Source organism: Mobula hypostoma, chromosome 6 (genome assembly GCF_963921235.1).
Source record: "Mobula hypostoma chromosome 6, sMobHyp1.1, whole genome shotgun sequence".
Lineage (NCBI taxonomy): Eukaryota > Metazoa > Chordata > Chondrichthyes > Myliobatiformes > Myliobatidae > Mobula > Mobula hypostoma.
This window is the reverse complement of record NC_086102.1, coordinates 118,885,676-118,912,008: the sequence shown is the minus strand read 5'-3', so window position 1 is coordinate 118,912,008 and position 26,333 is coordinate 118,885,676. Positions and strand designations below refer to the sequence as shown.

The window sequence follows — 26,333 nt, the reverse complement described above, 5'->3', positions numbered from 1 at the left end:
GTTATCCAAGGGAGATCCAGATACCTGGGATGGGAATATATGGTATGATGACAATGACAATGGGCTCTTTGCTTTTTCCCCAGAGCCATTGCAGGCTCGACCTGCTGTGGTGACTTCTCAAAAGAATGTACACGGGCAGCCGGGAGTACAGACTCTCGAGTACAAGGAGAAAAATGATAAGGAGGTATCTGAGATGGCTGCCCATTTTAAACAAAGATCTGGAGAGTTGCTAGCGGAATGGTTACTCCGCTTGTGGGACAATAGAGGTGCTACTATAACCTTTTACCCTGAAGATTTAGCAAGGTTAGGGTCTTTACCCTCGAATCCCCGTATTAATACTGAGTTACGCCAATTTCCCCGCGCGGATAGATTCTTTTCTCAAATGTTGGAGGCTGTTAAGAAAGTATTCCCACACCCCCTTGATTGGGATTCACAGGTACAGGGGGACTGGGAGACTGCCGCTGAAGGCATTCACCACTTAAGACAACAGGCCCTGGTCAATAGGATGTATGGGGACTGGGACACACAGTGGCAACTGGGTTGGGATCCCGACCAAGAGGAGTTCACCGGAGGGATGTACACGAGATTTGTGCAGTCAGCCGCCCCATCTATTCGGGGTGTGGTTCTTGCATTATTGGGGCCCTTAGTTCAGGAGGATGTGGAGGGCGTGACTAATGCCTTAGCGAACCTTTTAGACTTGCAGGTGGTTAAAACCCGAGTCCGTTCGACATGGCTAATGAATACTGGAGGGGAAGGTACTAATGGTACCGATGGGACTAGGAAACCCACCCTGACTTGCAGGGAGATGTTCACTACCCTTCTGAAAGCAGGCGTCAGTAAGGAGAAGATTGACGGTGTACCGACTAGTGTATTGTAAGCTATGTATCGTGAGCACATGACAGCCGGGAAGAAGCCGGCTGCCCCTTCTGCTCCTCCTGTCTCCTCACTGTACCCATCATTAGCTGAATTGCAGGACGTAGTGAAAAAGGCCATAGAGGAGGAGACCAGGAAATGGCGGCCTCCCAACCCCTCCCGGACCTAGCGAGGTGGCCGGGTTCCCCCGACATATAAGATCAATTCGATGTGGACCCGGGGGGACCCTAGGCCTTATGTACCTATAGTGGTCCACTGAGCTAAGGGAAATAATCAACGGTTTGTTGCTCTGGAGGATACGGGAGCAGGACACACTGTGATCCTGGGCGATCCCGACAAGTGGAGGGGACCCGAGTATAATATTGAAGGGATGGGGGGTGCCCTTACTAGGGCCCGGGAAGTCACTGTGCAAGTAATGATCAACAAAAACTTCCCGCGTTCTGTGTCTGTCCTAATTGCTGCAACCACCGAGTGTATTTTAGGAATGAATGTGTTACGGGGTAGGCAATTGAAGACCTCGATAGGGACCTTTAGGTTTGGGATCCGAAGTGTATGTGTGGTGGTCGGAAGGGCTAAGTGGGAGCCCCTGTTTATCCCACCGCTGACGCAGATAGTGTCGATTCCACAATACCTGATCCCGGGAGATCACGAGGAAATAACTGATACTATTGCCTCCTTGGAGCAAGCTGGGGTTATTCGACCCGCCACGTCCCTGTACAATAGCCCAGTCTGGCCGGTAAAGAAGCCAGACGGGTCTTGGCGAATGACTGTTGATTATTGACAATTGAATCGATACTCTTCCCCACTGAGTTCTGCTGTGCCCGACATAGTGACGCTGGTAGGTAATATTTCGGATGATGCAGATGGTCGATGGTACGCTGTTATTGATCTGGCCAGCGCCTTCTTTTCGATTCCCTTGGAGGAGGAATCACAGGAGCAGTTTGCTTTCACCTGGAACGGTCGGCAATACACCTTTACTCATTTGCCACAGGGATACGTTCATAGTCCTACCTTATGCCACGGGATAGTGGCACGTGATTTGGAGACCTGCGCACTGCTCCTAACATCAGAGTACACCACTATATCGATGATGTTATGTTACAGGCACCGGACGAGGAGGGTGTCGCAAAGGCACTGCGGTCCCTGTTACAGTGTGTGGGAGAGAGGGGATGGGTTGTGAATGAAGATAATGTTCAGGGTCACAGTCAATCAGTGACGTTTCTGGGGATCCACTAGCATGCTGGGGAGAGGATTATACCGGAAAAGGTACGAAATAGAATTCGAGCTGCAGCTACCCCCACTAATAAGCAGGAAGCCCAGCACTTTGCGGGATTATTAGGATATTGGAGGAGACATACTCCCCATTTCACTCTCCTATTGAAACCACTGTATGCCGTCACTCGTAAAAAGAGTGAATTCACCTGGGGAGATGAGAGGAAGAGGTGTTTGAGCAGGCCAAAACGGCAGTTGAACAGGCTCTTCCGCTTTCACCTCGGGTCCCGTGGGCCTTGTATGAATTACAGGTGTCTGTTCACGATAACGTGGCCGTATGGAGTCTGCGGCAACTGCAGAATGGAAGGAGGGTGCTCCTAGGGTTCTGGTCACACACTATGCCGAAGGCTGCCAAATGATATACTCCGTTCGAACGACAGCTCCTGGCTTGTTACTAGGCCCTGGTGGAAACGGAGTCCATCACAGGATCGGACCCCATGGTGTAGCGGCCCGATTTGCCTATTATGTCCTGGGTGCTCACCCCAGATATGAAGGTGAGACAGGGGCGTGCACAGCAGTCATCCATGGTGAAGTGGAAATGGTATATACAGGACCGGGCCGCTAAAGGATCCGAAGGACTCAGCCGTCTTCATGAACAAGATTACCTATGACAGCTGGAACCGAGGAAGAGAAGGTGGCTTCCCCTCGCGAACCCTCCCCCATTCGATGGGGCCAGCCGTACGAGGAATTGACATCGGATGAAAAGGCTAGTGCCTGGTTTATGGATGGCTCGAGCCGTTGGGTGTCGGGATGCCAAGGGTGGAAGGCCGCTGCTCTGCGACCCTCGGATGATGCTCAGTTAATACAAGAAGGAGAGAGCGGATCCAGTTAGCTGACGGAACTTGTAGCGGTTACCCTGCCTTTTTCACTCCCCACCAAGGAAATTAAAATACTTACTGACTCGTGGGCAGTGGCCAACGGAATGGCTATCTGGATGGTGAGTTGGCAGATGCACCAGTGAACAGTTCATAATATACCTATCTGGGGTAAGGAATATTGGCAACAGATATGGCAGGAGGCGCAAAGGCGCGACATTCATGTGTATTATGCGAATGCTCACCAAAAGGACATTAGCCCTACGATGCTCTACAATAATCAAGTAGACGGATTGGCTGCGGTTTCTGCTATTACAGTGCCTCTAGTTAGACGGGCTCACGAACAGTCTGGCCATCTCAGGGAGAAGGGGACGCGAGATTGGGGACGAGACCATGGGATATCTTTGACAGTGGATGACCGTCGGACTATTGTGTCGGAGTGTCCTATTTGCCAGCAAGTCAAGCATTGCTCTGTCCCGCATGGACCTTTTGCCCATATTAAGAGAGGCTCCGTACCGGCTAAAGTATGGCGGATTGATTACATTGGACTCCTGCCTCTACATAAGAATGATAAATATGTATTGACGATGGTGGACACTTATTCTGGATTCCTGTTGGCCAGACCCTTTCCTAGTGCCTGTCAGGAGTCCACCAATCGGGGGGTGGAATACCTGTTGTCACCTTATGGCACACCCGAGGAAACACAGTCAGATAATGGATCCCATTTTACAGGGCAACAGATCCAGGATTGGGCAAAAGAGCAAGGTATTTATTGGGTCCACCATATTCCTTATTACCTCCAGGCAGCTGGCTTGATTGAACGATTAAATGGACTTTTGAAGTAGCAGATTTGATTGATGACCCCCACTCACACTATGAAGAGATGGCATTCAGTGCTGCAACAAGCGGTGAATGTTCTGAACAATCATCCACAAAGGGGGTGGTCCCCTATCTCCCGTTTGATTCAGACATATCCTGTGGCTTTAGAGGGTATTTTAGAAGGGGCTCCCACAAATGAGGCAAGTGAGGTAGCTCGTAAAGTATGGGTAACAGGGCCAAAAGGGGAACGGCAGAAGGGGGAAATAGTAGCCCCCGCACAGGGCAACACTCGATGGGTCGCTATAGAAGGACAGAAGGAATTGCAATGTTTAATTTCCAAATGACTGACAGCTCGGAACTAGAACTAATGTTTTATTGTGCATTACAGACCGATGGCTGGAGTGTTGCTACGGTACATTGTTCTATTAGGGGCATTTCAGGGGAAGACCCTCGGGTCCAAACTTGGAACCCCTCCCCAGCCAATCGTAAAAGAAAGAGGAACCTTACGCGATCAATATATGCGATCTCCCAATTCAATGAGGGACACAGATGCTCTGTCTAAGGCGTGAAGAAAATGCCCTCGGTCCATGGGTCACCGTCTGGAGTCACGGATTTCCTCTGCCGTCCCTCTTCGTCGATGGATATGGACTGAGGAGGTCTGGACGGTGCGACCACATCAAAGGATTTGAGGACTTTGATGATAGTATCGAGCATCAAAATGTGTTTTTGAGAATGAGTTATGAATATGCTATACAACTGAATATTGGGTGTGTTCAATGGGTAATATGGATTGTAATAATATTAGTCATTATAGTAGTTATTGTGCATATGCTTAAGTCAACGTGTGCTGCTGTAATTGCTTTCAGGCGTCCATGATCCACTATACCAGGGTCAGTGGGGTGGAGTGTATAGTGTATGGGTAGAGTGAGTGGGTATGAAAATGGGTATGGTAAAGAAATGGTTTACAAGTAGGAATTTATGTTGTTGGGCAGATTGACCCTTGATACTAAATAAGGGGAGAAAAATATATGCCCCAGGTATACCGGATGACAATACATGAAAACAAGCTAAAATGCTGATTTGTGTAAAAGCAATCAATTACCTTGTCTCTAAAAATATTTTTCACATTGTTTGATTGTAAGCTTAATAGGATGCATTGTCCCTGGGGAGGCAGAGGCCGACTGTTGAAGGCCACCCAACTGTGGGACCTGCAGGTGTGAAGGATGTATGTTGGCTTAATACATGACCAGGACTTGGAATTGGCCCAAGATGGGGTCGTGTAGGTGTCGGATTGGATGCTTGGCCCCTTCCAGCTGGACTGGGAGGTGGCGATAGAGCTATGAAGGTGGGCAAGTTCTTTCTTGCGCAGACCACTCGCCTGGGTCCCACCTTTGGGCCAAACAACTGAACCGGCGCCAAGGACCTCCACCCTAGCCAGTCCACGGTCACTCGCCCGCTTCAGGGACCACGCAGACGTATGCTAAGTATAATCAGCGGTGTAGACTACCAGGGGTTGTTTAATTTAGCCCTACCTATTAGTGGTGTAGGTAGTGTACAATATAAAGCATTACTCGCAACTCTCTAATTTCTTCTCTGTATTAACAATAAAGTGGGCTTTGAAGGAACTATTGAGTCTGGGTCCATTTGTTCAAGCGAATCCAAATAGTTGCAGCATCCACCTGTTACGGTTATTCTATTTCGATATTAGATTTGCAGAACAGTTGGTGAGCTTTTTTGTCCATGGTATATTTATAGTTGTAGCAGGGCAGGTTTCTGGTGACCGAGATGGGGTGGGGGTTGTCCTTGGTTATTTGGCTGCTTTCCTGACACAATAGCAAATGCAGACAGAGTGCCTGGAAGGGTGGCAGGGTTTGATGGTAGAGTGAGTTGCATTCACAGCTCCCGGCAATTTCCTATGGCCTTAGGCAGAGCATTTGTCTTACCAAGCTGTGATGCATTCAGATAGAGTGCTTTTGATAGTGCATCCATAAAAATTGATGAGATTATCAAGGACATGCAAAATTTCCTCAACCATCAGCGAACATGGAGGTGCTAATACCTACTTGGTTGGACACTAGTGTCTACTTGGTTGGACTAGGATTGCTGGTGCTATTCACATCTGGGAACTTGAAGGTTTCAACCTCTGCACCCTAGATAAAGACAGGGATCCGTAATCCATCTTGTTTCCTGAAGGCAATGGCCAGCTTATTCATTTTGCTGACATTGAGGAAAAGGCTGGTGTCTTGTTACCATGGCATTCGATTCTCTTTCTCCTTCCTGTACTCCCACTACAGTGGTGTCACTTGCAAACTCGTAGATGGAGACAGAGCAGAATCCGGCTACACATTTGCGAGGGTAACAAGAGTAGAATAGGAACTGAGAACACAACCGAGTGGAACACCAATGTGGAGGATAACCATGGGGAAGGTGTTGCTGCTGATCCGCACTGATTGCAGTACATTTAAGTGTGGTATAACTGAAAGTATTATCGAAAGACCTGGACAAATGAGGTGTGATTTTAAAGCTCAAAACAATTCTAAAGTTAGTTGATTAAACAATTCAGAATGAAAGTGGCAGCAATGGTAACCATGAAAATACTGGACTGTTGTAAAACCCCGTTCGGTGCCCAATGTCAGAACATAGAACAGTGCAGCAGAGCAACAAGCCCTTCAGCCCATCATGACTATTCTGACCATGGTGACAAATGAACCTGATCCCAGGATCCATATCCCTCCATATCCTGTATAAAGTATCTCTTAAACATCACTATCAGGCCTGTATACATTACTTCCGCCGTCAACCTGTCTGTTATGTTAAAAAAAAATCCTGCCTATCTTCACTAAACTCTCCCCGCTCTTAATTTTAAGCAATACCCTCCACTACTTGGCATTTCTACCCCAGGAAAAAACCTCCATGCACCCTATCTATGCTTCTCGTAACTTTATAAACCTCTACCAAGTCTCCCCTCAGCCTTTGACGCTCCAGAGAAAGCAAACAAGCACTCCTTATAGCTAATACTCTCTAATCCAGGAAGCATCGAGGCAAACCCCTTCTGCACCCTCTCTGGAGCCTCCACATCCTTCCTGTCATGGAGTGGCCAGAACTGTACGTAATACTCCAAATCTGGCCTGTATAGCCACCACATCACTTCCTGACTCTTATTCTCAATGCCCAACTAATAAAGGGAAGCATGCCAAACACCTTCCCTACAACCCTGCCTTTTCATGCTGGCACTTTCAGGGATCAATGGACTTTCACCCCAAGATCCCCTTATAGATTAGTACTTCAAAGAGCCCTGTCACTTACTGTATACCATTCTCTTACATTTAAACTCCATTTACCATTTCTCCGCTCATATCTGCAACAGATCTATATCTTGTTCCTTCACTGTCCACAACGCCACCATTTGTTTCTGTCATTAGCAAACCACATTTAGCCCGTCTACGTTTTCATTGAAGTCATTTATGCTGCCACAAGCAACAGAGGTTCCAACACTGATCCCTGTAGAACACTACTGGTCACAGATCTCCAGTCAGAATAGTTCCCCTTCACCACCACCCCTGCGTTTTCAAAGGTCACACCAAGTCTGAAAACAATCTACCAGTCACCATGATCCCGTGCATCTTAATCTTTTTGATCAATCCACCTTGAGAAACCTTGCCAAATGCCTTGTAAAAGTCCATTAATTTCCCTTAAATTGAACTAAGCAAAAAAAAAACTCTTCATACCATTAGCAAGAGAAAATCTGCAGTTGCTGGAAATCAAAGCAACACATGCAAAATGCTGGAGGAACTCAACAGGCCAGGCAACACTTATGGAAAAGAGTAAACAGTCGATGTTTTGGGCCGAGATCCTGATGAAGGGTCTCGGCCCCGAACGTCGACTGTTTACTCTTTTCCATAAATGCTGCCTGACCTTTTGAGTTCCTTCAGCATTTTGTGTGTGTTGCTCTTCAATTCATTCCCCATCAAATAGATTCTACATATAAAACATCAGAGGCATCAATGGAAATCCACTGGGGTGATATTTACATTGTCACTTCAAAATTAACTAAGCCAAAAAATAACAGACTTTAAGCATACTTTAGGTGAATATTCCTCAGCAGAAGAAAAGCGGTTTGCAAAAGCAGAACCATTTTTTGTAGACGCACTCTTTTGGCTTCACTGTGGGAGGCATAAAAGCCCTGCTGTATATCAGCAGGAATGTCATGATGTTATGTCTACTGAACAATGTTTACTCCCTTCGTTCAATATGCTGGGACTGCCACTGCAGAACAACAGCTCACAAAATGATTATACAGAAAGTATTCAATTAAGCTGAGACACCTCACTTAACATTGGCTGCATACTGCATGCATAGTCGGAGATTTTTCTTTGTAATATCTCTAAGTGACTCACAGGAGCAACAGCTACCACCCAGACCCAATCATCCATTTTCTTCCCGTTGCCACTGTGTTCCTGATGCTGTAAAAAAATAAAAGAAAACAGCTTCAGTATCTTAAACTACAGGCTCAGAAAACTCCACGGTAAGAAATGCTTATTAGCAAGTAATTTAAATGTGTCACTGCATTTTAGATGCAAATTTTCCTTTTGTTTCTGTAAACAGGTGTAGGTGATGACAAAACTGGGAAACTAAGCAGGTAAAGAAACATTAGTGGAAAGAGAAATATTCCATTCAAAGCCAGATGTTAGATATTTTATTTCAAACTTTATACATTTATATTATTTGTTTTTATTTTAGTTTGGTAATATTCTTTATCTGCCAGGTTATGATTAATTGATTCGCTTATATACCTTAATATTATTCTGCTAATTATTACTTCGGAGAAACAAATTATTTTGGAGAAATACATTCGTTATTCACCCAAAACCAGATCTGCATCCCTAGGGCGAACTACTACATAACCTTATGTTGAGGTGCATTTTAACTAAACTGCCTTCACAAAACAGATGAAGGAAGTACAACTCTAGACTTGGGCCTTATTCAATTTTGCTGATGATTGAATCTATTGAAGAATAAAATCAAAATTTAAAAAGAATGCAGGTAGAGAAAGTCAAACAGAAGCATAAAGTACTGGAAATGCTCTTCCGGTCACATTGGATGTGTGGGAAGAGAAGCAGGGTTAACATTTCAGGTTGAAGAGCTGGGAACAAGATAGAAGTGCAGTTATCTGTGGCGAGGGCAGGGAACATGTTGTCAAGTAAAATCAGGGTGATTATGGGGATAATCTGTGAACAAGGTTATTTGGTCAAGTTTGAGGGTGAAAACATGGACAAAATGATTTAAGCAAAAGAATACAGAAGTTGCAAAAATCCATAGCAAGAAGAGAAGCTGTTATCTGGAATCTGGTTTCTTTTAGTCTAGTTTCATTAATCAATCAATATTATTCTTTAGAAAATGCTGAAAACACTCAGTAGGTCAGGATGGCCCTGCTTTTTAGGTCAAAGACCCCTCATCAGAATTGGAAAAGAGAGAAAAGAAGTTTATTGAGCTGCAGGGAGGGTGGGGAGTAGTTTGCCTCTGATATAAAACCCGCTGACCATGGGAATAATCTACAACCAATCAAGGTTAGCTGGCCGTTAAGTGAACAGGAGCACTCAAAGAGTGAGAGCATAGACAGAAGTATGTAGAAGCTGGGAAGTACAGACCTGCTGGAATTTTGTTGCCGGTGTTTTGAGCAAAGAAATTAAAATGCGGACACAATAACATCCGTTGAAAGAGAAACAGATCTAATGTTTCAAGTTGATAATTTTGTGAAAGCTCATAGACCTGAATCAAAAATTCTCTTTTTCCACATACGTTGGCTGACTTGCTATTTCCAGTCCTTTTTGCCTTTATTTCAAATACATTTTATCCAACGTTCTGTTAACACTAACAAAAACAAAATGTGCAATTACAATTAGGGATGATTGTTTTGCTAAAGTATGTAAAATATCATCCCTCTTTCTTTATTATCAAAATTTGCCTTCTACAATTTATCTTTCTTGAGGTGGTATTACAACATATATTTGATTATCATTGTGCAAAAATTTTCTCTGTTGGTTGCTGCAAGAAAACACTGACTCAAGATCAGTCACCCAGAGCTACTATGGTAAACTGAAGAACAGGTCACTGGAGACGCAAGAGGCTGCAAATGCTGGAATCTGGAGCAACAAACAAGAAGCTGGAGGAACTCAGCAGGTCAGGCAGCATCTGTGGAGGGAAATGGATAGTTGATGTTTCAGGTCAAGAACCTTCATCTGGACTGGAACAAAAAAGAAGGGAGATAACCTGTTCAGGTCAAGATATCATGGGAGTCAGTGGCCAATTATTCCATTATAATCCTAACAGGGCCCAATTGAGGAGCAATAATCTCAAAGCTGATGTACAGTCCAACTGTTTATGATTAGAACTGCACTTTTGGAATTCAGATGTCTTTACCCAGATGATAATATGTTTAGAAACCCAGATGGTGACTAATAATTTAGAGAGTTACAGAACAGTAATTAATGAGAGCATTTCTAGAGCTCCTGTGAAATTCATGCTCCACCCAATCACACTATGTTTTGAAAGAATGAGTTCATATTGATCATGTGCTGACTTGACCACTGACTGGGTGAGCAGGACTGAGACAGAACCGCCAGCACTGTGCACCACAATGAGTTAATCATAAAGCATACTCCATCTCCTCTCTCTATTGAAGACTCAAAAGGTAACCTGTCTTTTCAGTGAATGGTGAAGCCCAAGGGCTGCAACACTGCTTCCAAAATGGCGGAGGTGAGACAAGTTTCCATGAAACAAAGTACACAGCAGTCCCTGATGTCCCACTGGCACTGCAATCTTGCTCTGAGGTCTTCAGCTTAATTTTCCAAAGACTGTACTTTTGCCAGCAGGATAGTTGGGAATGGTGGTGCAAGGCCTTTGCATTTCAACTGAACCTGTAGCCTGGCTTGTCTTCCCCGCTTACTTTTTTTTAAAAACGGGAACTGCACTCATGTCCTAAGTCTGCCAGATAGGGTCTGCTAATTTTGAGGATTGATAGATTAATTGTCTTAAAAAAATGTTGCTTACTGAAGTACCCATGGCAGTGACTGTGGATTTCAGTTGTTAGTAGTTCTAAATGGGACAGGAATAATTGATGATTCCCATTGGAGCTGCAGGCAAAGTTGCCACTTTTGGCACCATCTTAGAAAGGTGCTAATGTCCATATTGCTACCCATCCTATGTGCTAGTGAGGCAAGAAACAGAAAGATAATACAGTTTAATGTGGCTAAGGAGAATACGAAGGATAGAGAGCTTCAAATTTTTGGATCACTGGGCTTTCTTCCTGGGAAGGTGGGACTTGTACAAATTGGACAGTTTGCACCTGAACTGGAGGGCAACCAATATATTTGCAGGAAGTTTTGCTAGTGCTGCTCCGGGGATTTAAACTAGAGTCACAGGTGGTTGAGAACCAGAGCGCCAGGGTAGTTTGTGGAGTGATTGTGGGGAAAGTAGATGTTAAGCCTACACATACAGAGACAAGAACCAAGAGATTGAGCATAGTGGGACTAATCTTCTGAGCTGCATCTAGTTCAATACAAGGAACATTGTAGGCAAGGCAGATGAGCTTACAGCATGGATCAGTACGTGGAATTATGATATTGTAGTCATTAGTGATACTTGGTTGCAGGAGAGTCAGGACTGGCAGCTCAGTGTTCTGAGGTTCTGCTGTTTTAGATGTGATAGAAGGTGAGGTATTAAAGAGAAGGAAGGTGTCATTATTAGTCAGGGAAAACGTCACAGTAATGCTCATCTACTGAGGCACATGTGACTTGTTGTGTTTGTCTATTTAAATTCCTGTTGTGTTGGCGCATGGCCAAGTGGTTAAGGTGTTCGTCTAGTGATTTGAAGGTCACTGGTTTGAGCCTTGCCTGAGGCAACATGTATGTCCTTGAGAATGGCACTTAACCACACATTGCTCTGCGACGACACCAGTGCCAAGCTGTATGGGTCCTAATGCCCTTCCCTTGGACAACATTGGTGGCGTTGAGAGGGGAGACTTGCGGCATGGGTAACTGCCAGTCTTCCATACAACCTTGCCCAGGCCTGAGCCCTGGAAACCATCCAAGGTGCAAATCCATAGTCTCGTGAGACTAACAGATGCCAATTTTGTTTTGTTCACCTTTGCTCAGTTTTGAGCCTACCTACCCTGTATGTAGTGACCTTTCAGTCATTGCCTCTGGTCTCAACTAACCAATTCACAAGTAAAGATTCTTTATTCTATTCCACCCTTGTCTCTGGTCTTCTCTGCACTTGAGTCCACCTGGTCTATCTCTCCTGCTAGTCCACAGGTTAAAGGTACAGAGCTTCACCATAACAACCCCGGTTCAAACCCAGTTTGGCAGCCACCCCTGTTACAGCACGACTGAGCCATCTATAGACCCAGCAGTGTATGACCATCTTCAATCAGCACTGGTCAGCCAGGAAGTCATGGAGCATTTTCTCCAGCAGTTCTTGACCACCTCTGCAGTCCATGGATGCTTTTCTTGCTTCATCCCCTGGCCTGCCTTCTTACCTTCTCCTGGGCTGCCTACCTGCCTCTCCCAAGCTGTCTTGAGTCCCCACCACCCCTCCCCCAAGTATGCAGACTTGCTACAGGTTTTTACTAAGAAGAAGGCCACAACACTCCTGCCTCATCGAGCCTGTGGCCACGCAATTCAATTGCCACCTAAAACCTGTCTGTTGCAAGGAAGCCTCTACTCCCTTGCAGCTCCAGAATGGTGGCCATAGAGGAGTATATTCATGATGCCCAAGCATTCGGTTTCATCCGCCCCCTCCACATGCACAGCTGGTGCGGGCTTCTTCTTCATGGTGAGAAAGAATGGTGGACTCCCATCTGGTTGGTGGCTGGCTCCAGTATTTGGTGGATTGGTAGGGTTACAGCCCAGGGGAAAGGTTGTGGGTTCCTCCCATGAGATCCTGAACCCTGACCTGATCTGGTACTTCCTCTGTCACCGTCTGGATCACCCTGGGCTGTCAGGTGCCGGTTGTATGGTGGTGGGGGTTTTCTGTCATGCCTCAGTCTGACCACCTGGGGGTGCCAGAGTCTTACAGGCTCTGATACTCTTCTTCCCCTCATTATTCATTGATTATTTTACCTGTGTCTTGTTTTAGTTATCTGTGCACGTGTGCCTTGTTTATTTGTGTATTTAAATTCCCCGTTTTGTTTGACATTGCTCAGTTTTGAGCCAACCTACCCTTTGTGTAGTGGTTCTTGAGTCACAGCTTGTGTTCTGTACTAACCAATCCACAAGTAAAGGTATTTTGTTCTATTCCATTCTTGTCTCTGGTCACCTCTCCACTTGGGTCCACCTGGTCCAAGTTTCTCCTGGAAGTCCACTGTTTAAAGATACTGAACTTCACCATAACAGGCCCAGTTCAAACCCAGCTTGGCAAATTGGGAAGTCTGTTCTGCCATATCAGAAGCATGAAGTTTTAGGTCGATGTTCCCGACGTATTTTATGCCAGCACAGTCAAATTGAACCTCAGTGATACAGACAATACCATGCGTTATCCAGTAAAGAATCATTTAGAATCCTCCATTCCCCATCCCACACACAAGGTCAGTTTCTGAATGGTTTATATCATGTTGTTTACACTGAGGTCTAGCTTTAGACATCATGGTAGTTTATGAAGTCCACGTGAAGTGGTACAGTATTTATCTTCATGGTTTTAGAAAAACTTTGTTGTTTATATCACGGGGTCTTCATTAATCTTCTGTTTAAGGCAGCAGGATTACAGGTAAAAGTATCAGTGCAGGCTGCTAGGAGTCGTAGATCCATGCAATATGGAACAGGTCCTTCTGACACTGAGTCTATGCCAACCATCCATCAGTCTACAATGCTAATCCTACACTAATTACATTTTACTTTCTCATATTCCTATCGACTCCCCTCAGTTACTACCACTCACTAATATTATAGGCAATTTACAGAGTCATTTAGCCTATCAACTGCATACTTTGAGATGTGGGAGGATACCTAAGCATCTGGAGGAGACCCGCGCAGTGAGGATAGCATTGAACCAGGTTGCAGCTGTGAGTTAGTAGCTCCACTAACTGAGCCATTTTGCTGGAAGAAGGGAGAAAGAGAAGACGAGTCCTTAACTGGATGTCCAATCCAGCAAGGTAGTTCAGGAAACAAATCTCCTATGTACATTTCAAGACGGAGCAATGCTTGAATTGACTCTACTTTAGTTAGGGGATACTATAAGAAATGTACTGTAGCCTCAACTGCAGCTGAACAGTGGGGTCATAATCACCACCATTCTGGGCTATGATCAAGATTTTGCAAAGTTATTAAGTAAACTGGGGAAAGTTATAATAATAAAATTGATTGCAGATTAACTAAGATCTCAATGAATGGCAGAAGAGGCACAAGGAGCAAAATGTTCTTTCATGGTTCTTTGCACCCATGTCTAGAATTGTTGTTCAATTTTTTTTTGGGTACACTCACATTCTTATTCTAGGATTACACTTAGGAAGCAACAACCAGAACTCTGGATCCAAGCTATCCGAAAAAGCTCTTGCAAAGTATTTTGGTTAATATTACATTCATGTTCTCATCCACCATACCAGATTCCCTTCCTGATACCTGAGTGCCCCTATAGTCATTGTTTTTATTTATAATGCTTGTAAAATCTCTTTAGATTTCAATTTATCTTGCCTACTTGACTTTCTTCCTCTTGCCTTTTTAACTCGGATATTCTCACATGAGCAACATCATATTAAAGTAAATTCATCATCAAAGTACGTATACTGTATGTCACCAAATGCTACCCTGAGATTTGTATTCTTGTGGGCATTCACAATAGATACAAGGAAACACAACAGAAACAATGAAAAAACTACACACAAAGATGGACAAACAACCAATATGCAAAAGATGACAAGTTGTGCAAATACATAGAGAAGAAAAAATAATAATCAATAAATAGATAATAAATAATACTGAGAGTATGAATTGTAGAGTCCTTGAAAGTGAGTCCGTAAGTTGTGGAATTAGTTCAGTGTTGGGGTGAGTGCAGTAATCTGCTCTAGTTCAGGAGCTTGATGGTGGAGTGATAATAACTGTTCCTGAACCTGGTGATGTGGAATGCGCCTCCTTTCTGATGTCAGCAGAAAGAGATCATGGCCTGGGTGGTGGAGATCCTTGATGATGGATGCTGTTTTCCTGTGACAGTGCTTCTTGTAGATATGCTCAGTGGTGGGGATGACTTTACATCTGATGGACACGAAAGAACATTTCACCCCTTGAGTCTGTTCTGCTATTCATTGAGATCTTAGTTAATCTGCATTCTATTTCATCATACTGTATTATAACCTTCCCCAGTTTACTTAATAACTTTGCAAAAGCTGTACGAACTACAGAGCTAAAATAAAAAGTTTGCTTAGAAACTGTTACTATTTACATAAATACTTTCAAATCTCTACCTTTGTGGAAATGGCAATCAATGCCAAATCAATTGTTAAGAATGTTGAAGGGCATGGGTGTTTCCATACCAGGCTACGATGCAACCAGTCAGTGTACTCTCCACCATGCATCTGTAGAAATTTCTCAAAGTTTTAGATGAGATGCCGAATCTTTGCAAACTTCAATGAAAGTAGAGGCACTGTCATGTCTTCTTTGTAATGGCACATATGTGCTGATCCTCTAAAAAGGTAACACCAAGGAATTCGAAGTTGCTGACCCTCTCTACCATTGATCCACAGTTGAGGATTGGCTCATGGACCTCCAGTTTCCTCCTCCTGTAATCAATAATGAGCTCTTTAGTTTTGCTAACATTGAGTGAGAGGTTGTTGTTTGTGGCACCACTCAGCCAGAATCTCAATTTCCCTCCTGTATGTTGATTCATCACCACCTTTGATTCGGCCCACAACAATGGTGCCATAAGCAAACTTAAATATGGCATTGGAGCTGTGCTTAGACTTACAGTCATAAGTATAAAATGAGTGGAGTAGGGAGCTAAGCACACAGTCTGGTGGTGCGCCTGTGCTGATGGTGATTGTGCAGGAGATGCCGTTGCCAATCCGAACTGACTGGGGTCTGCAAGTGAGGAAATCAAGGATCCAGTTACAGATGGAGGTCTTGGAGCATATTGATTAGTTTTGAGGGGATGATAGTATTGAATGCTGAGCTGTAGTCAGTGAAGAGCATACTCATGTATGCATCTTCTCTGTCCAGATGTTCCAGGGCTGAGTGAAGAGCCAATGAAATGGCATCTGCTGTGGACCTGTTGTGATGGTAGGCAAATTGGAGTGGATCCAAATCACTCCTCAGGCAGGAGTTGGTATGTTTCATGACCAGTCTCTCAAAGCACTTGATCACAGTGGATGTAAGTGCTACTGGATGATAGTCACTGAGGCAGGTTACTTCAGTATTATCTGGCCTAGTTTGATTCCAATTTTGGTTTCCATTTAATTTTAATTTGTCTATTTATCTATGGAACTATAGTCACACAATTAGAATTTGTGGCACATATTTTTGGGCACTGTGAGTAATATTTTAGTTCCAAGACCTTATCTGGAGTACTCCCAGACTTTTGTGGGGTAAAATGCATTGCATGCTGTAATGGTGAGGCTGTGAATTCACAAGAAGCTAACGCCTGTGGAGAGCACATAGATTATGGCAGATCATGGCACTGTGCCTGTGCAAGGTTGATTTGATGTTAGCACTGCTATTTTTCAGCTCAAATCTCCTTCCAATGCTTTCATTTAAGCAGCTAGAGTTAAACACGTGCTTGGGAGCAGGAAGAACTCCCGCATCTGTGCTCTTTAAAGGACTTACCAACAACTTCCATTCCAGTTGCTGATTGAATTCGACTTGAAACCACATTTGTTGACAATTGTAATGTTACCACCTGTGAGTAGGTTGCTGATGATTGCATCAAAATTCCTGCACAAACCAGAATCCTGGACATGATAAACAAAGAGGCAATTCATTTGAATCAAGAATGACAATAAGCAGAACAAACAGACTGCATGCAACAGACAGCCGGAAGAATGAAGGGGAAGTGATCAGAAGAGCTTCGGCAGATAGCCATATCTCCCAAATGTGTCCAGGGGACATATTCTTATCTGACTCCCTGCATGAGATGACTGCTTCAGAAGAAACATCCTCCAATGAAGTTTGTCACTGCCAGCTGCCACAATGGATATTGAAAGCAGAGCAAAAGCAGTGGCTACCAAGATGTTAGGGATCAGGAACAAGTTTGACGAAGGGCCTCGTAAATGACATCCTAGCTCTATTTTTGTTCTCACAGATGCTGCCTACTTGCTGAGTGTTTCCAGTACTTTCTGCTTTTATTTCAGATTTCCAGCATCTGAAGTGTTTTATTTTATTTTCATGGGCTTTTGGAAGGCTGGAGACAGAGGTTTCTGTAACTTTGCACAGATGGCCATCCATAATTTCAATATGATTGTGGTCACTACTGCCTTTGACTGCCTGTGTCACCTGTCAATAGTGTAGTGCCTTGCAGATGACAATGATTCTATTCCCCCAAAGTCCCATTGGGCCAATCTTCTTTTTAGATGGCCCCTTGGGTTCCAGGATGAATTGTTTCAAATTTTGTGGTTTCTGAGGAAGCCAATGTAGTGAATGTGGGAAGTATGGATTTGACTACAATAAGATAGATTCTTGACTTCATAATCTAACTCACCATGGCCTTGGACCTTAGTGTCTGCCTGTGCTGCCCTTTCTCTGTAACTGTAACACCTTAATTTGCATTCTATTAATCTGGAAGAAAATGGCACCAGCAAATAACACCAGCAAGGGTGACGTGCTTCAGACGATTCCTGAACCTGCTTCCTGTGCTTTGTTTACTTCATCTTTTTCTTTCAAATATGGTTCTGCTACTGTTGGAGCATATCATCTACACTTTGGTGGTGTGTCTTCTGGCCAACTGAGTGATCTGGCCATTCACTGTCTCTGAGGGAGGTCAGCGAGGTTTTGAGTGACGTGTGCAGCCTGGAGACAGGGCATGAGCCCATGATCAACTCCATTTCTCACTGACCCCACTGATGAAATCATTGCAGAAGATTGAAATCAATGTGGACGTGAGTGGAAGGTGGGCAGGTACCCAACAGCGACTACGTGCGTATGACTGGTCACTCTCTCTCCGTTCTCCCACTGCTCCTGGAGGAAGGTGCCTTCATATGAACTCTCTCTCCTTCTCACTCGATGCTGTCGGAGGATGGTGCCAGGGTCCTGTGACTTGGGCAAGGTGTATTCGAAGCGGCTTGTGGATAGGACTCTGTCATTCACGTTGTGATGTGTTTCTGGTTTCTGGTTGCTGTTTTGTGCAATTTTGATCGGTGCGGACATGTGCTGCAGCCTGCAAATTGCGAGCGACACAGAGCTGGATTGAACTGAACTGAGTTGAACAGAATATGCCTGAACACCTTCAATGACTTTGTGATTTGGTGCTTTGTATTCTGTGTTTTTCGATTGATTTTTTTGCTGTTTGTGCTATTTGTTCTTTTTTTGTGCATTGGGAGTTCGACGTTTTTCTTTAAACGGGTTCTGTGGTTTTCTTTCTTTCGTGGCAGACTGTCGGGAAGATGAATCTCAGGGTCATATACTGCATACATACTTTGATAATAAATACATTTTGAATCTTTGAATCTTTGAATTACTTCAATGTGCTGATGTTGTGAAATGATCTGTATGAATAGCAGGCAAAGCAAAGTTTTTCACTGTATCTCAGTACATATGGCAATGTTAAACCAGCTACCAATTACCAAACACTAAATAGACAATGGCAAAAAGTTGGCAGGCTGCCGGCATGAAGCAGAGGTAAAAACAGCGGGTTAATCTGACATTGCTTTGTGAGACATTTAGGTTTATCTCTCAAAATATTCCAATCGCATCCTTTTTACTTCAAAGCATTATATCTGCAGAACAATGTACTTCATATCTTCCCATTTCTTACCTAAGCAGTTCTGTTTATGTACTGCTCTATTTAATAGTTTTTTTTTCATTCTTATTGGATTGAGCCAACTGTCTTTCTGTCTGTCAGCCCTTTACAAACCAGAACATTTCATTGTTTCTTTTTAAACTGAACTTGACTGCAGTAGTTGCCATTTCCCAGGTATTCCCTTCTATCAGTTACTTGCCTAAATCCAAGAATTTACTGAAGCTTTACTGCTTGGTGACCTCTCAACAGGCTGATCCAGGAGCTGTCCATGGCCATGTTCCGGAATATATTCCCTGATCTGGCATGCAGAAAATTGAATCGAACTGTCAGAACTATAAAGTGATAAAGGCTGAATTAGAAAAGCGTCAGTAAAAAGATTTACACTGGTATTGGAACATCAATATAAAATAGCTTGAAGCTTTTTTCAATAAAAATACTGATTATGATCCAAGACCTGAACAAAGAGCGTTGTCTCGATATTGATTGGTGATATAAAGACACTTTAAGCAGTTAATTCACAGAAGACCAGAGAATGCTGGAGGGTTCACGCCAGTAAATTCCAGACTGCATAAGGGTCTAAAGTGTTGTATACTACTCAACAACCTTTATATGTCAGCACTACCTTATACATAGCAACAAATACAGATTCCAGTCTCTTGTGTTTATGATTTGCTACCTTAAGCATGCCCTGCAATAATGGGGTGCATGAAGGAACGGGTATGTTCAGGCCAGGGCAGTCTGAAGGACTGTGGGACTTAGAGGCCCGAGCATGGTGGGAGTGGTCAGAAACCAGAAAGTGGGTTTGAGGATGGAAGTGTTTCCAGCGCTTCGAAATAACACAGAAGACTCTGGGCAGTGTCTGTGGTGAGATAATTAGATTTAATGTTTCAGGTCAATGATCTTTCTTCAGAGATCTGCTGATTTGAAAGAGGCCCGTGGTACCAAAGTCCTGCCTCGCCAGTGCGGCATGAAATAAGGTAATCCAGCAGGAATGAATAACATGATATGTTATTCAAAATTCACACCGTCAGACATAAAAAAAACTGCCTCCTTGCTGGTGAAGGCACAGAAAGTGGAATCAAAGGCCTTTCATTCATGAATTCTACTTTTTAATCATTCCATGATTAATAATTATTTCTATGATTCTATAATTAAAATAGATTTCTCCTTAATTCCTATTGGAGTTAGGGGGTATTATGTGGCCTCTACTTTGGACATCTAGGAATATAATTTGGTCCATAAATATGTGCTGTAGTATCTCCCTCTTGATATTCAACTCCACTAAACACAACCAATGCTACAGTCTCTATTTATCATCAAAGAGTAAAGTTAAATTCCTTCTGTTACTTAAGATTACATAAATTTACAGAGCAGAAACAGCCCATGCAATTCAGCAGTTGTGGGCAAATGTTAGAAACATAGAAACATAGAAAACATACAGCACAATACAGGCCCTTCGGACCACAAAGCTGTGCCAAACATGTCCCTACCTTAGAACTACCTAGGGTTACCCATAGTCCTCTATTTTTCTAAGCTCCATGTACCTATCCAGGAGTCTCTTAAAAGACCCTATCGTTTCCACCTCCAACACCACTGCCAGCAGCCCATTCCACGCACTCACCACGCTCTGCGTAAAAAACTTACCCCTGAATTCTCCTCTGTACCTACCTCCAAGCACCTTAAAACTATGGCCTCTCATGCTAGCCATTTCAGTCCTGGGAAAAAGCTTCTGACTATCCACATGATCAATGCCTCTCATTATCTTGTACACCTTAGATTATGAGGACAATCAGTCCTCGTTCATTGTCACTTGGAAATGCATGCATTAAGAAATGATACAATGTTCCTCCACAGTGATATCACACAAAAACAGGACAAACCAAAGGCTAACACTGAAAAAAACAAATAATTATAACAAATAGTTACATCAGTGCAAAACAATACCATAATTTGATAAAGAACAGACCATGGGCACGGTAAAAAAAAATCTCTCAAGTCCCAATCGACTCCTTTAGTCCTCGATAGCAGGATGCAAAAAGGGAGGAACTCCCCTGCCATAAACCTCCAGGCACTGACAACTGACAACCGCCAATGCAGCACCATTGGAAGCACCCGACCACAGCCGACTGATTCTGTTTGAAAACCTCAAGCCTCTGACCAGCCCCTCCGATACAGCCTCCCGAGCGCCTTCAACCTCGTCCCAGCCACCAAAACAAGCAAAGCTGAGGACTCTGAGGCCTACTCCTCCGGAGATTCCGGACCACACAGTAGCAGCGGCAGCGAAGCGGGCATTTCAGAAGTTTCTTCAGATGTTCCTCCGTGCTCTCACGTCTGTCTCCATCAAATCAGAATTGTGCACGGGACCCTACTTAACAAGTACAGATATCATTCCGGAGCGGCCGTGCGCGCTGCGTCATGCCGCCATCTTCTCCTCCTCCTCCTCCACTTAATACTTAATATAAACCTTCTTCTACTTCTCTAGCTTCCACTTAGTACATTTTGCCTGAGTAAGTCTATCTTGGGATAAGTTATGTATTCCCACCAATTTTTGGTGTTATTTCAAAGTGCTGGAAACACTTCTATCCTCAAACCCTCTTCTGGTTTCTGCTCACTCCTGCCACCCTCGGGCCTCTAAGTCCCACAGTCCTTCAGACCTGCCCTGGCCAGGTGGCTTTCCCAAGTTCTTATTGAACTGTATTAAGAAATAATTCCAAGTTACAAACTCTCCCCATGTGAAAAACTCTGAAGTGTACATCAGAAGGATTCCATTTGGTCTCTGCAGATCCAGAATGAAGCTACTTAGGTTATTCCTGCTTCTCAATTTTGGGCAGTAATCTTGGAGGTTGTGGTTCTCCAAGTGCTCAAACAGGCAGCTTTCTCTACATTTGATTTGGTAAACTCTGTTAGAATATGACTTCTATCTATTTTTGACCTCATCTGTTATAATCCAGAAAAAGTTTTGTTTTACTTCTGTTTGTTGCGCATGCGTGGAAGTTACTGTCCGAAGTGAAGCATTTTGATAAGAAAAATAAAGAAGTCACATATTTCACAGAAGGTAACTAAGTGGCATGAAGAAACAAAAGAACCTAGAGGTACAATTGTACAAATCTCTAAAAGTGATAATACAAGTTAATAAGGTAATTAACGATAGATCGCTTAAGTTTCTCTCAAGGGGATAGAATTGAAAATAATATTAGACCATAAGACCATAAGACATAGGAACAGAATTAGGCCATTCAGCCCATTGAGTCTGCCCCACCATTTCATCATAGCTGATCCTGGATCCCATTCAACCCCAAACACCTGCACTCTCACCAAATCCCTTGATGCCCTGACCAATCAGGAATCTATCAACCTCCGCTTTGAATATACCCATGGACCTGGCCTCCACCACAGTCAGTGGCAGAGCATTCCACAGATTCACCACTCTTTGGCTAAAAAAATTCCTCCTTTCTTCTGTTGGAAAAGGTCACCCCTCAATTTTGAGTCTGTGCCCTCTAGTTCTGGATACCCCCAGCAAATGGAACATCCTCTCCACATCCACCTTTTCTATTCCTAGATAAGGGCTCAGAGTCTATCTGGTCTAGTGTAGGGCGGTAGCTCCAACCTATTTCTAGACCATTAGCTGCAGTCTTGTAATCTTGGTAGATGATATTCGATGCCACTAACAATGTTCTCTTTGTGCAAAGATGTACTAATGGCAACAACTTAATTTTTATCCTCCAAAAAGTAAATGATGATAGAGTTCACAAAGTTCACCGGAATGCATCACTAACTGTAAAATACGAACAGACATTGGTCAGAATTCCTAGCTGTGCTCCAGACAGGTGTGAAGATTAAAGCAAAGGGTGACAGAAGTTCTCATTGGTCTTTGAACTGCAAGCTGCAACGAAAGTAAATGAAATAAGAATTAGCCAAAAAAAGATTATTCAAATAGTAATGCCAATGCAGCTGGTGAACCCTACTTTGTCTGCAACACTCACAGTGCAGAGAAATTGCTATTCCGAGCAAGCTTGTACTACATGCACATATTTATTGCTGTGATGTTCCAATTCTCAACTTAATAAGCACAATTCTTAGATCTTTTTTTTTGATATTGTGTCTCTCCTGACTGCAAAATAGAAGAGCAAAACAATTGGTTTGACTGGTGGTACAGAAGCATGCATTCTGAGATGGAAATCTGGAAAAGACTTGGTACGGGTTCGTGAAAATCTGTTTGAGAATCAAACTGTCCATCAGGAATGCAGCAGGGCTGGGTCAGAAGTTCACCTGGTCACTAAAAATGTAGTAAAATTAGATGTCTTCCTTTACAGCATGCATAAGCAGCAACTTTATCCACATAATAGGTCGCTCCCTAGCCAGAGGGTCATGAGAGAACCATGTCAGTTCATTCATAGCTTTGGTCCCTGTGATCTGTGACACAAAATCCAAGAATGAACTGGAGATTTCAGCACAGACAAGAGAAAATCTGCAGAAGCTGGAAATCCGTGCAACACACGCAAAATGCTGGAGGAACTCAGCAGGCCAGGCAGCATCTAGGAAAAGAGTGAACAGTCAACATTGCGGGCTGAAACACTTTAGCAACCCCTGTGTGGAGATTTCATCATGTCTCTCTTCCCATTCTATTGTTGGACTCAGCACTGAGCGCTGGGGAAGAGCTCACATGGCAGCCGTACTTTATGCAGTGTGGCCTGATACAGTTGAATGGACTGATCTGAATTGAAAGGCTACATAAAATCTTTCTTTCTTTACTTTGCTTACTATGCCTTTCATCATCGTGGCTGATTTATTATCCCACTCAATCATATTTCTCTGCCTTCTCCCCGTAACCTTTGTTGCCCTGACTAACCAGGAACCTATCAACGTCCACTTTAAATATACTCAATAACTTGGCCTCTACAGTTCTCTGTAGCAATAAATTCCACAGCTTCACCACCACCTGGCTAAAGAAATTCCTCTTCATCTCGGTTCTAAATGGAAGTCCCTCTTTTCTGAGTCACAGCTCTCTGGTCCTAGACTCACCCACTATAGGAAACATCCTCTCCATATCGATTCTATCTAAGCCTTTCAATAGTCAATCGATTTCAATGAGATCTTCCTTTATCTTCTAAACTTCAGAGAGTGCAGGCCTAGAGCCATCAAAAGCTCCTCTTTTGATAAAAACATCATTCCAGAATCATTTTTGTCAGCCTCTTCTGGACCCTCTCCAATGCCTGCACATCTTTTCTTAGAAAAGGGGCCCAAAACTGTTTACAATATTATAAATGTGGTCTGACCAATGCTTTATAAAGCCTTAGCATTACACCCTTGATCTTGTACTCTAGTCCTCCAGAACTGAATTCGAACATTGCATTTGACTTTATTACCACCGACTCAACGTGTAAGTTAACCTTTAGGGAATCCTGCAAAAAGACTCTCAAGTCCTTTGCACCTCTGATTTTTTAATGTTTTCCCTGTTTAGAAAATAGTCTACACCTTTATTCTTGCTACCAAAGTGCATGACCATACACTTCCCTACATGATATTCCATCTGCCATTTCTTTGCCCATTTTCCCAGTCTCTCTCAGTCCTTCTGCAAACTCCCTGCTTCCTCAACACCAGCTGTTCCTCTACCTATCTTTGTATCGTTTATAAACCTGGCCATAAAACCATCAATTCTGTCATCCAAATCATTGACAAATTAATGTGAAAACTAGCAGTCCCTGCACTGACATCTGTGGAACACCACCAGTCACCAGCAGCCACCTAAAATAGGCCCTCTTTATTTTCACTCTTTGCCTCCTGCCAATCAGCTAATCTTCTATCTAGGCTAGTATCATTCCTGTAAAACCATGGGCTCTTATCTTGATAAGGAGCCTCATGTGCAGCACCTTGTCAAGGGCCTTCTAAAAATCCAAGTAAATAACATCCACTATTTTATATATCCTGTCTGTTATTTCTTCAAAGAATTTCAACATATTTCTTAGAGATGGTATATATGGTATATATAATTATCTCGATAGACAGGGTCTGATTAGGAACAGTCAACATGGATTTGTGCGTGGAAGGTCATGTTTGACAAATCTTATTGAATTTTTTGAAGAGGTTACTGGGAATGTTGATGAGGGTAAAGCGGTGGATGTTGTCTATATGGACTTCAGTAAGGCCTTTAACAAGGTCCCACACGGAAGGTTGGTTAGGAAGGTTCAATCATTAGGTATTAATATTGAAGTAGTAAAATAGATTCAGCAGTGGCTGGATGGGAGACGCCAGAGAGTGGTGGTGAAAAACTGTTTGTCAGATTGGAGGCCGGGGACTAGTGGTGTGCCTCTGGGATCTGTACTGGGTCCAATGTTGTTTGTCATTTATATTAATGATCTGGATAATGGGGTGGTAAATTGGATGAGTAAGTATGCAGATGATACTAAGATAGGTGGAGTTGTGGATAATGAAGTAGGTTTTCAAAGCTTGTAGAGAGATGTAGGCCATTTAGAAGAGTGGGCTGAAAGACGGCAGATGGAGTTTAATGCTGATAAATGTGAGGTTCTACACTTTGGTAGGACTAATCAAAATAGGACATACATGGTAAATGTTAGGGTATTGAAGAATGCAGTAGAACGGAGGGATCTAGGAATAATGGTGCATAGTTCCCTGAAGGTAGAATCTCATGTGGATAGGGTGGTGAAGAAAGCTTTTGGTATGCTGGCCTTTATAAATCAAAGCATTGAGTATAGGAGTTGGGATGTAATGTTGGAATTGTACAAGGCATTGGTGATGCCAAATTTGGAGTATTGTGTACAGTTTTGGTCACCGAATTATAGGAAAGATGTCAACAAAATAGAGAGAGTACAGAGAAGATTTACTAGAATGTTACCTGGGTTTCATCACCTAAATTACAGAGAAAGGTTGAACAAGCTGTGTCTTTATAGTCTGTCATAGTCATAGTCATACTTTATTGATCCCAGGGGGAAATTGGTTTTTGTTACAGTTGCTCCATAAATAATAAATAGTAATAGAACCATAAATAGTTAAATAGTAATATGTAAATTATGCCAGTAAATTATGAAATAAGTCCAGGACCAGCTTATTGGCTCAGGGTGTCTGACCCTCCAAGGGAGGAGTTGTAAAGTTTGATGGCCACAGGCAGGAATGACTTCCTATGACGCTCAGTGCTGCATCTCGGTGGAATGAGTCTCTGGCTGAATGTACTCCTGTGTCCACCCAGTACATTATGTAGTGGATGGGAGACATTGACCAAGATGGCATGCAACTTAGACAGCATCCTCTTTTCAGACACCACCGTCAGAGAGTCCAGTTCCATCCCCACAACATCACTGGCCTTATGAATGAGTTTGTTGATTCTGTTGGTGTCTGCTACCCTCAGCCTGCTGCCCCAGCACACAACAGCAAACATGATAGCACTGGCCACCACAGACTCGTAGAACATCCTCAGCATCATCCGGCAGATGTTAAAGGACCTCAGTCTCCTCAGGAAATAGAGACAGCTCTGACCCTTCTTGTAGACAGCCTCAGTGTTCTTTGACCAGTCCAGTTTATTGTCAATTCATATCCCCAGGTATTTGTAATCCTCCACCATGTCCGCACTGACCCCCTGGATGGAAACAGGGGTCACCAGTACCT

The 26,333-nt window shown here is 43.4% G+C and overlaps 1 long non-coding RNA gene across 1 annotated transcript in view; it reads right to left on the bottom strand.

Moving 5' to 3' along the window:
* The window catches only part of LOC134347630 (uncharacterized), a 99,825-nt gene extending 91,866 nt beyond the window's left edge, over positions 1 to 7,959 (bottom strand). Inside the window, exon 1 of the long non-coding RNA XR_010018211.1 lies at positions 7,862 to 7,959. This is a non-coding gene — a long non-coding RNA (uncharacterized LOC134347630). The remainder of the gene's footprint in view (positions 1 to 7,861) is intronic.
* Between the last annotated feature and the right edge of the window lie 18,374 nt (positions 7,960 to 26,333).